This window comes from Microcebus murinus, chromosome 9 (genome assembly GCF_040939455.1).
Source record: "Microcebus murinus isolate Inina chromosome 9, M.murinus_Inina_mat1.0, whole genome shotgun sequence".
In the NCBI taxonomy this organism is placed as follows: domain Eukaryota; kingdom Metazoa; phylum Chordata; class Mammalia; order Primates; family Cheirogaleidae; genus Microcebus; species Microcebus murinus.
This window is the reverse complement of record NC_134112.1, coordinates 10,677,701-10,688,164: the sequence shown is the minus strand read 5'-3', so window position 1 is coordinate 10,688,164 and position 10,464 is coordinate 10,677,701. Positions and strand designations below refer to the sequence as shown.

General features: G+C 44.8%; 1 long non-coding RNA gene across 1 annotated transcript; it reads left to right on the top strand.

Annotated features, from left to right (window-relative positions):
• Positions 1-6,597: 6,597 nt before the first annotated feature.
• On the top strand, positions 6,598-10,205 carry LOC142872891 (uncharacterized). The gene is made up of 3 exons (XR_012920977.1): positions 6,598-7,827; positions 8,434-8,514; positions 8,898-10,205. It is a non-coding gene; the product is annotated as an uncharacterized LOC142872891 (long non-coding RNA).
• Positions 10,206-10,464: the final 259 nt, after the last annotated feature.

Sequence of the window (10,464 nt, the reverse complement as noted above, 5' to 3'; positions counted from 1 at the left end):
GCAGGCGGATTGCTCGAGGTCAGGAGTTTGAAACCAGCCTGAGCAAGAGAGAGACCCCGTCTCTACTATAAATAGAAAGAAATTAATTGGCCAACTAATATATATAGAAAAAATTAGCCAGGCATGGTGGCACATGCCTGTAGTCCCAGCTACTTGAGAGGCTGAGGCAGCAGGATTGCTTGAGCCCAGGAGTTTGAGGTTGCTGTGAGCTAGGCTAACGCCACGACACTCACTGTAGCTTGGGCAACAAAGCGAGACTCTGTCTCAAAAAAAAAAAAAAAAAAGAAAGAAAGAAAGAAAGAAAAGGGAAGGAAAAAGGAATTATTCTACTAAAACCTCCAAAGAGGGAGGAAGATTAAAGAGCTTCAAATCTCTCAAGCCAAATTTAACCTCACCTTTTTTAGGTGGTTATAAAGCTGGTCCACTCCCAGTAATGCTTGGGTTAGTAGGAAGCAGGGGTGAAGAAGCAGTAAGACTCTGTGACCAAACAGCCAAATGGAGCCTTTGTACCCCGATTGCAAGAAAGTCTACAGACCTAACACCAACGGTCAGCCAAAGATGACTGTGGAAACTGGTTTGCTCCACAAACTCCCATGTCATAGCTATGGCTTTATTGCTAGAAGCTTTCCCCATGAGAATCCTGAGGTTATTCACATCATCACTTCCTTAGCAAAGGATGAAGCACTTGGAGCCTGGTCTGTATTTCCTTTGTGAGGGTCCACCATTTGGATTCTTCCTGTTACTGTAAGGCAACTTTTTATGGTAAGGCCTGTTCTTCTCACCATGGTGGGGATTCCCTTTTTAAGTTTTGTCTCTTTGCTATTCCTTTGGTTTTTGCTTAAACAAAACAATAAATCTTAATAGGTGGGGAGAATGCTGTTATTAAGGTGTCCTCTTGGAAGGCTGTGTGCATATGGCTCTGCCAAGAAGCAATGCCATGTGGTACCTGAGATCATGTGCTTTGGGCAGTTGTCACAATGCACCTTCAGTCAAGTGTCACAGAGCACTTTATACATAGTGACTCACGTAGTTGGGGAAGGTGGGACTGATTCAGATGTTAGAGACAGGTCAGAGAGGGGAAAATTCAGGCTCAAGTTGGCATTGAGAAGTAACCATACTCTAATAGCTCATGACTCCTAAGAAAATGATGAATTTTCTGAGTCCAGTCAAAATTTCTCCAAGCCTGCCCTCTGTTGGAGATATGTATTAGAGAAAGTAAAATCAGCCCTTTGGGGTCCCCAGTGCAAATTACCATTCGCCTATTGCAAGTCTGAGGTGGGCTTTGTACCTGTTAGATCCCTCAGACAAGCTTGTCCCCTGGCAGATCCCCTGAGTTCTCTTCACTGGGAATGTCACCAGCTTGTCATGCCTTCCAAAGGCTCAAGTCAGGCTGAAGAAGTTCCTCAGGTCAAAAACCTGTTTTAAGATGCACTATGGGCCAGGCGAGGTAGTTCACACCTGTAATCCTAGCACTCTGGGAGGCCGAAACAGGAGGATTGCTTGAGCTCAGGAGTTCGAGACCAGCCTAAACAAGATCAACACTTCGTCTCTACTAAAAATAGAAATTGTCTGGACAACTAAAAATATATAGAAAAAATTAGCCAGGCATGATGGCGCATGCTTGTAGTCCCAGCTACTTCGGAGGCTGAGGCAGGAGGATCGCTTGAGCCCAGGAGTTTGAGGTTCTGTGAGCTAGTCTGATGCCACATCACTCTAGGCTGGGCAACAGCAACACTCTTTAAAAAAAAAAAAAAAGAAGATGCATTACGGTGCAAGTAGCTCCCATGTACCACACATGTGTAGACACCCTTCCAAGGGGACCCTGGTTGGAAACTGGACATCAGGTCTGAAAAGCCAACTGTGGAGTAATGTGTTTTTTCCGTGGACCACCAAGATCAGAGAGATGCATGATCTTGAGCAGTTGATCCATGATGAACAAATGACTATTAACTCTCCCCCAGAAGCTTCTGGGTTTGTTGAATAAAAGTTTGATCCTCTGTCAGGCTCCAGAAGACCTGAGTGTTCCAAGAACATAAGAAAGAGTCAAAATCTCATGGACAGGGCCAGGCAAGGTGGCGCACACCTATAATCCTAGCACTCTGGAAGGCTGAGGAAGGAGGACTGCTTGAGCTTAGGAGTTTGAGACCAGCCTGAGGAAGAGCAAGAACATGTCTCTACTAAAAAAAAAAAAAAAAAAAATCTCTTGAGAAGGGGTTAAAATGCCCAAATTCAAATGTCCAATGGACCTGGTAGCTCAAAGCTGTATATATGTGACATATATATTATATGTATGCAATATATGTGAACACCATAGACTGCCATATTACCTCACTGCAGTTGCTCAAAGATGGGCAAATTTCTGTCTCTCAAAATCAAGAGAAAGTCTCCTTAAGTACCAAAAAAGGTGCTTACAGGACTGGTCTGCAGAATTCCTGTCCTGAGGTCTGTCCCTGGTACCTCAAAAGGCAGAGATGAAACCCCAAGATCAGCATGGAGCTGCTTGTCTCTCCTCCCCTCCCCACCCCTTCTTCCCGTGCCTCCATTCCCCATGGCCGTCTTATCTGACTGCGACTCACACTTCCTCCCTAGCAGTGCCAGGAAATGTCTGGACCTGTACTGGATCTAGCTATGAATGCTGGTCCTCCGAAAATGGAGGCTGAGGCTGCCATCACCCCCAAGACAACAGCCTGATGCTCTGCAGGCAGGAGCAGCGAACCTACTGGTGAGAGGAGAGAAAAAAGAACTTGTTCTCCCTTGGCCAGTTTTCTGGCTTCCCTGTTGTTCCCACCCTGGTCTTTCCATGTTGATAGACTATATAAAAAGCAGAAAGCCATAGACAATCTGGAAAAATTCCTATCAGACCAGAGTGATTCCTTGATTCTCCTTCCTTCCCATCCCCCACAACTTCACTCAGGCCCCCAGACTGGTGTGCTCAATGGCATCCAGCTGCCTGCAACAGAGCTACCCTTAAGGACGGGTTCAGCCGAGCTCCATGTTGGGGGACAACAACAGAGCTGCCCAGAGGAACCTGCTTCTCAACCCTGCTGCCCCCCAGCCCACCCACAATGGCTCAAGGGGCTGGTCTTGCAAGCCAGTCATCACAATCACTTGTTAAGTGGCATTATCAACGCATTGATTGAGCACTTGTGGTATATCAGGTGTGGTGCGTGGGGAGAGAATTAGAAAGCATGCATGGGAGCTAATTGGTGGGCACACACAGGCACAAAGAGATGTGAAGATCATAGGAAATTAGGGGAGAAGAAAGAAGGAGGGTAGGGGTAAAAACGTACCTGTCAGGTACAATGAACACTATTCAGGTGATGGGCACACTAAAAGCCCCGACTCTAGCATCATAAAAGGTATCCATGTAACAAACATTTGTATTTTCAAATTTAAAAAAAGCATGCAGGCCGGGCACAGTGGCTCATGTCTGTAATCCTAGCACTCTGGGAGGCCGAGGCGGGAGGATTGTTTGAGCTCAGGAGTTCGGGACCAGCCTGAGCAAGAGCGAGACCCAATCTCCACTAAAAAATATAGAAAGAAATTAGCTGGACAAGTAAAAGTATATATATAAAAAACTAGCTGGGCATGATGCCACATGCCTGTAGTTCCAGCTACTCGGGAGGCTGAGGCAGGAGGATCGCTTGAGCCCAGGAGTTTGAGGTTGCCGGGAGCTAGGCTGATGCCATGACACTCTAGCCTGGGCAACAGAGTGAGACCCTGTCTAAAAAAAAAGCATGCAAAAAGTATAAAATTCACTGGTACAGCAGATACACAAATGAGGAAGAATTAAATGTTATCACCATAGAAAACCACCAAATTGCAAAGATAGCAAGAAAGAAACAAAGGATATGCAAAACATCAGAAACCAATAAGCAAAATGACAAGAGGAAGTCCTCACCTATCAATAACCTTGAATGTAAACAGTTTAAATTCCCCAATTAAAAGATATAGGCCGGGCGCGGTGGCTCACGCCTGTAATCCTAGCTCTTGGGAGGCCGAGGCGGGCGGATTGCTCAAGGTCAGGAGTTCAAAACCAGCCTGAGCAAGAGCGAGACCCCGTCTCTACTATAAATAGAAAGAAATTAATTGGCCAACTGATATATATATAAAAAAAATTAGCCGGGCATGGTGGCGCATGCCTGTAATCCCAGCTACTCGGGAGGCTGAGGCAGAAGGATCGCTGGAGCCCAGGAGTTTGAGGTTGCTGTGAGCTAGGCTGACGCCACGGCACTCACTCTAGCCTGGACAACAAACCGAGACTCTGTCTCAAAAAAAAAAAAAAATAAAATAAAAATAAAATAAAAGATATAGACTGGCTGAGTGGATGAAAAAACAAGAACCAACTACATGTTGCCTGTAAGAAACTCTCTTCACCTGTAAAGACACACATAGACTGAAAGTGAAGAAATGAAAAAAGATATTCCAAACAGATGGAAACTAAAAGTATGAAAGAGTAGCTATACTTATATAAAATAGACTAAGTCAAAAACATAAAAAGAAAGTCTCACTCTGTTGCCTTGGTTAGAGTACAATGGCACATAACAGCTCATTGCAAACTCAAACTCCTGGGCTCAAGCAATTCTGGCTCAGTCTCCCGAGTAGCTGGGACTACAGGTGTGCACCACCACACGCACCTGGCCAACAGGTACATGAAAAAATATTCAACATCACTAATCATCAGCAAAATGCAAATCACAACAAGGTATCATCTCACCCGAGTTAGGATGACTATTACCAAAAGGCAAAAATGACAAATGATGGCTAGGATGTGGAGAAAAGGAAACTCTTATACACTGTTAGTGGACATGTAAGTAGTACAGGTGTTATGGAAAACACTATGGTGATTTCTCAAAAAACTAAAAATAGGCGGAGTGTGGTGGCTCACGCCTGTAAACCTAGCACTTTGGGAGACCGAGGTGGGAGGATTACTTGAGCTCAGGAGTTCAAGACCAGCCTGGGCAAGAGTGAGAACCCATCTCTACTATAAATAGAAATAAATTAGCCAGACAACTAATAATATATATAGAAAGAATTAGCCAGGCATGGTGGCACATGCCTGTAGTCCCAGCTACTTGGGAGGCTGAGGCAGAAGGATTGCTTGATCCCAGGAGTTTGAGGTTGCTATGAGCTAAGCTGATGCCATGGCACTGTAGCCTGGGCAACAGTGAGACCCTGACTCAAAAAAAAAAAAAAACAACTAAAAATAGTACTATACAATTCAGCCATCTCACTACTGGGTAATTATCCAAAGGAAAAGAAATCACTGTACCAAAAAGATTCCTGCACCCCCATGTTTATCTACCCGGTGGAATACTATTTAGCTATAAGAAAGAATGAAATTCTGTCAATTGCAATAACATGGATGAGCCAGGAGGACATTATGTTTAGTGAAATAAGTCAGGCATGGAAGATAAATATCACATATTCTCACTTATATGTAGAAGCTTAAAAAAAATGAGCTCATGGACGTAGAGAGTAGAATTCCACTTATTAGAGGTGGGGGAGGAGAGGACAGGGAGAGTTTTGTTAACAGATACAAAGTTACAGCTAGGTAGGAGGAATAAATTCCAGTGTTTGTAGCACTGTAAGGTAATATGTTTAACAATTTAGTGTATATTTTCAAAAAACTAGAAAAGATTTTAAATGTTCACAACACGAAGAAATGATGTGTTCAAGGTGATGGATATGCTAATTACCCTTATTTGATCGTTACACATTGTAAACATGTATCAAAATATCACTATCCTGTAAGTATGTACACTTATTACGTGTCAATTAAAAATAAAAGGAACAAAAAAACCCATTGACACAAGACCCTTCTGGGAGCCAACTTAGGAAAAACCTATTAATAAAACAAGCTCCCAGGAAGCCTTTGGTGAGTATTCAGGGAAGGCTGGGAAAACCCCAAAAAAGAGCCTGGGAGGAACATGTTAGAGGAATGTGAAAGAGTGGAAAAGACCTCAGGAGAGGGAGATCTAGGTCCTGATGGATGGACAGTGAAGGAGGGCCCTACAGGCAGAGGGAGCACTTCATTCAGCAAAGGCCACTTCCCATATGTCTCAGATGGGTCAGGCCTTATCTACTACACACCCTCCCTGCCATTAACTGTGTATTTCCTCCCTCCCCCCCTCCCTCCCTCCCTCCCTCCCTCCTCCCTTCCTTCCTCCCTCCTTTCTCTCTCTCTCTCTCTCTCTCTTTTCTTTCTTTCTTTCCTTCCTTCCTTCCTTCCTTCCTTCCTTCCTTCCTTCCTTCCTTCCTTCCTTCCTTCTTTCTTTTCTTTTCTTTTCTCTCTCTCTCTCTCTCTCTCTCTCTCTCTCTCTCTCTCTCTCTCTCTCTCTCTCTCTCTCTCTTTCTCTCTCTCTCTCTCTCTTTCTTTCTTTCGTCTTGCTTTGTTGTCCAGGCTAGAGTGAGTGTCATGGCGTTAGCCTAGCTCACAGCAACCTCAAACTCCTGGGCTCAAGCAATCCTGCTGCCTCAGCCTCCCAAGTAGCTGGGACTACAGGCATCTGCCACCATGCCCGGCTAATTTTTCCTATATGTATTAGTTGGCCAATTAATTTCTTTCTATTTATAGTAGAGATGAGGTCTCGCTCTTGCTCAGGCTGGTTTCAAACTCCTGACCTCGAGCAATCCGCCCGCCTTGGCCTCCCAGAGTGCTAGGATTACAGGCGTGAGCCACCAAGCCCAGCTGTGTATTTTCTGTTCAAATCATATCAAGGATTCAACTGGGAAGGCTGTGGGGTTTGTTTTTGTTTTGTTTTGTTTTGTTTTAGAGATGGGGTCTCACTATATTGCCTAAGCTAGTATGCAGTAGCTATTCACAGGCATAATCCTCTCACTACCGCCTTAAACTCCTGGGCTTGAACTATCCTCTGGTCTCAGCCTTCAGTGTACCTGAGAATACAGGCACGTGCTACCATAGCCTAGTAGGACAGCTGTTTTTGGTTTCGTTTTAAAAAATCTTTTAAGGGCTGGGTGTAATGGCTCACTCCTGTAATCCTAGCACTCTGGTAGGCCAAGGCAGGCAGATCACTTAAGGTCAGGATGTTTGAAACCAGTCTGAGCAAGAACGAGACTCCATCTCTACTAAAAATAGAAAGAAATTAATTGGCCAACTAAAATATATATAAAAAATTAGCCGGCCATGGTGGCATATGCCTGTAGTCCCAGCTACTTGGGAGGCTGAGACAGAGGATTGCTTGAGCCCAGGAGTTTGAGGTTGCTGTGAGCTAGGCTGACATCATGGCACTCTAGCCAGGGCAACAGAGTGAGACTCTGTCCCCCCCCAAAAAAAAATCTTTTAAGATTTTTGTTGTTGTTCTTGGTTTTTTTTCCCCACTACAAAGACCCAGAAGAGATGTTTTTGTTTTTTAATCTCTTAAGATGTGCGATGTTTGTGTAAGTGGATTCCACTTACCATGTAGGATAAACAAATTTTCTTTTTATGGCAGGAAAGGCAATGATATTATTTCTTTTAACTTTTAGTTAATGTAGCCATGTATAGCTGGAACAGAGAGTAATCTGGTGGTTTTAAGAAAATATGCTAACTGACATTTCTGTTGATGAATACTTTGAATAAAGAGCAATCTTCCTTACTGGTCTTGCTGTGCTTGTCAGAACAGTCAGTTCTTTTTCTTAATGCCAATCCTTCCAGATGGTGAGCTCCAGAAGGAGTCTGTCAATGGGATCCTCCCTCCAAACTTGAACCCAGATGCCTTTAGGACATAGTCAACTGCCCTTGGAGTATGGAGGACACTGACCATTCAGGGCTCTGGTTTTGTGGCCTGGACCTGTCATCAAAACCTACTAGGAAAACATCAAGAGGTAAAGCAGGTCTGATTTTATCCAGACACAAGTATGAGGCTTACAAGAATGCTATGGGAATTTGTTGACAGAGAAGAGAGAGGAGTCCTAAGAATGACCTATGGAGACATCTCACATTCTCAAACCAAGGAACAGCCAACCAACAAGAGAGACAGCTGACAGGACACTAAAATATAAGAAAAACAGATTGAGAGAGACAGGGGTGGAGATGGTCTACATATAGGAGGTCACATTCTCTCCTCTTCAAAATCCATCAGGGTTTCCATTATATCTAGAGTAAAACCAAAAGCCCTTATCCTGGTCCTCTCCTCCGTGTCCCATTTCTCAGACCCATTAGGCTGGCTCCCACTTCAGAGCCCTAACACATGCCTGAACACTTCCTCCCAGATCTTCCCATGACCTGATGCACCCCCCATTCAGCCTCTGCTCCAGGGTTACCTCCTCAGAGAGGCCTTCTCTGGCCTGTCAAGCTGAGACCAGTTCCCACATACTAGAGAAGGAAGCAAAATCCCAGTGCTCCCCTCCCCCAATGTCTCACCACCAGAGACTCCTCCTCATGGCATTCTCTCCATGGAGCCTGGGTTTTTCTTGCTTTTCCCTCATCAGCATGGATGAGCCTGGTCATTGAGATGATCTAATTCCAGAACACAGAGACCTCCTACTCTGGCCTGAACAACAGTATTTCAGGTAAGGTTCTCCTCAAGTTGACTGAGATGTTTAGAAGTGCTCCCAGACCCCCAGGATGGGGACTGGCAGCCAAGTGGGTGAAGGAAACTGGCAACTGGAAGGTGTTTAAGTAAGAACATTCACAGAGAAAGAAGAGGAAAAGAAATATGTCAGCTAAAGAGAAGACAGAAGAACCATAAGACTGAGGGCTGAACTCCCCTAGATTATGTGGATTGAGGGCAGAGGGACTGGGGTTGAGCAGAAAGTCACCAGAGGGTCTGGTCTGAGGGAAAAACAAGGGCAGGAGAGATGCTACTTAAGGTTAAGGGGGAAAAATAGATTGAAAATTGAAAGAGCTGGGCAGCCTCCATTTATGCGAATTCATTTTTCTGATATAAATACAGTAGTGAAGTCAAAGTAGAGAACTGGGGAGACCTGCATTATGGAAGAGAAGATCCAGGATGGAGTGGAAGGAAGGGTGAGGGCTGCACACTGGATCTACTGAAGGGAAGGAGTGTTTTTCCAGGACCTGAGACTTCTCCAGGTTGGGATAAGGAAAGTGCTCTTTCATCAGTGGTTACAGCTTCTGCCTGTAAAACAAGTGCTATGGTTGGAATGCGTCCCTCAAAGTTCACATGTTGGAGGCGTGGTCCTCAATGTGACAATGTTGAGAGGAGGAATCTTTGAGAGATGAATGGACTAATGCCATTATCTTGGGACTGGGCTTCTTATAAAAGGATGAGTTTGGTCACCTTTTGTCTCTCCCTCACCCTCTCTTTGCCCTTTCTCCATGGTATGATGCAGCCAGAAGGCCCTCACTAGATGTTGGTGCCTTGATCTTGGACTTCCCAGCATCCAGAACAGTGAGGAAATAAATTTCTGTTCTATGTAATTACCAAGTCTGTGGTATTTTGGGTAAAAGCAAGACACTATTGGGTAAAATGAAAGAAACTAAGACAACAAGCAACAATGATGTGAACAGAAATAAAAATAGACATAACAAATGAACAGTGTTTGTGCCCGAATTAGGTCCATGAGCCCTTATGTGAACAATCAGATCCCAACACCTTAAGATTCTTGTAGTTCATTTGGCAGCAAAAATTGACCTTAACTGCCATGAGGTTATTTAGAGTTTTCTTACATTCCACTTACCTGCTTACATTCCACTTACATGTATTGCTGCAGAACTATGAATATGTCTGATTACCAGTTCCTGTTCCAGATCCTGTGATAGGGCTTACATAAAAGTGTACAGGATGTGCATGGTATAACTTTTCTAAAATCCTAGATGGAACACCAAAGCCAACCTGGCCCTAAGGGCCTGTGGATCTGTATTTGAAGTGAGGGAGTTATTCTGCATGGCAGAGAAAGAAGCTGTGAGCTGCCTTTGGCCTTGGCATGTTTCCCTGTCATGCAGTTAGGTAGCTAGTTCAGTCAGTGCAGGCACATTTGTGGATGGAAAGAACTAGGGCTCCTTGGAGGAAGGGAGCAGGTTGAGGCATCACGGGCCTCTTCGTTCCAGGCAGGGCAACTATCCCAGATACAGAGGTGAAGCACAATGTGGGTTCTCTTCATTATTCCACAACCTCGGCCTCAAGCAAATTGCAGAAGGAAGAATGCAGGTGAGAGCCAGGAAGAACAAAAGCACCTTGAGTTAGGTTTGTAGTGCATTCATTAATTTATGCTTGCTTCATTCCTAGATCAAACTTCTGTTAGGGGTCCACATGCAGGCTCGGAAAATCCCGTCTGGAGAGAGACTGTGGTGAATCCAAGATCTCTCAAATAAGTGCATTAACCGTGACAAGAATCAGAAAAGAATGTGCACGGTGCTCTACGACAGCGGCTACTAGGAACTTGTACTGGGTTCCCTCGACCAGGCCTCCAAGGTGAGCTGCCATCTAGGCGGGACCGGGCCCCAGCAGCCAGCCCTAAGGGCCCTTCCTCATTTCTCTAGTCAGGACCCGCAAACCG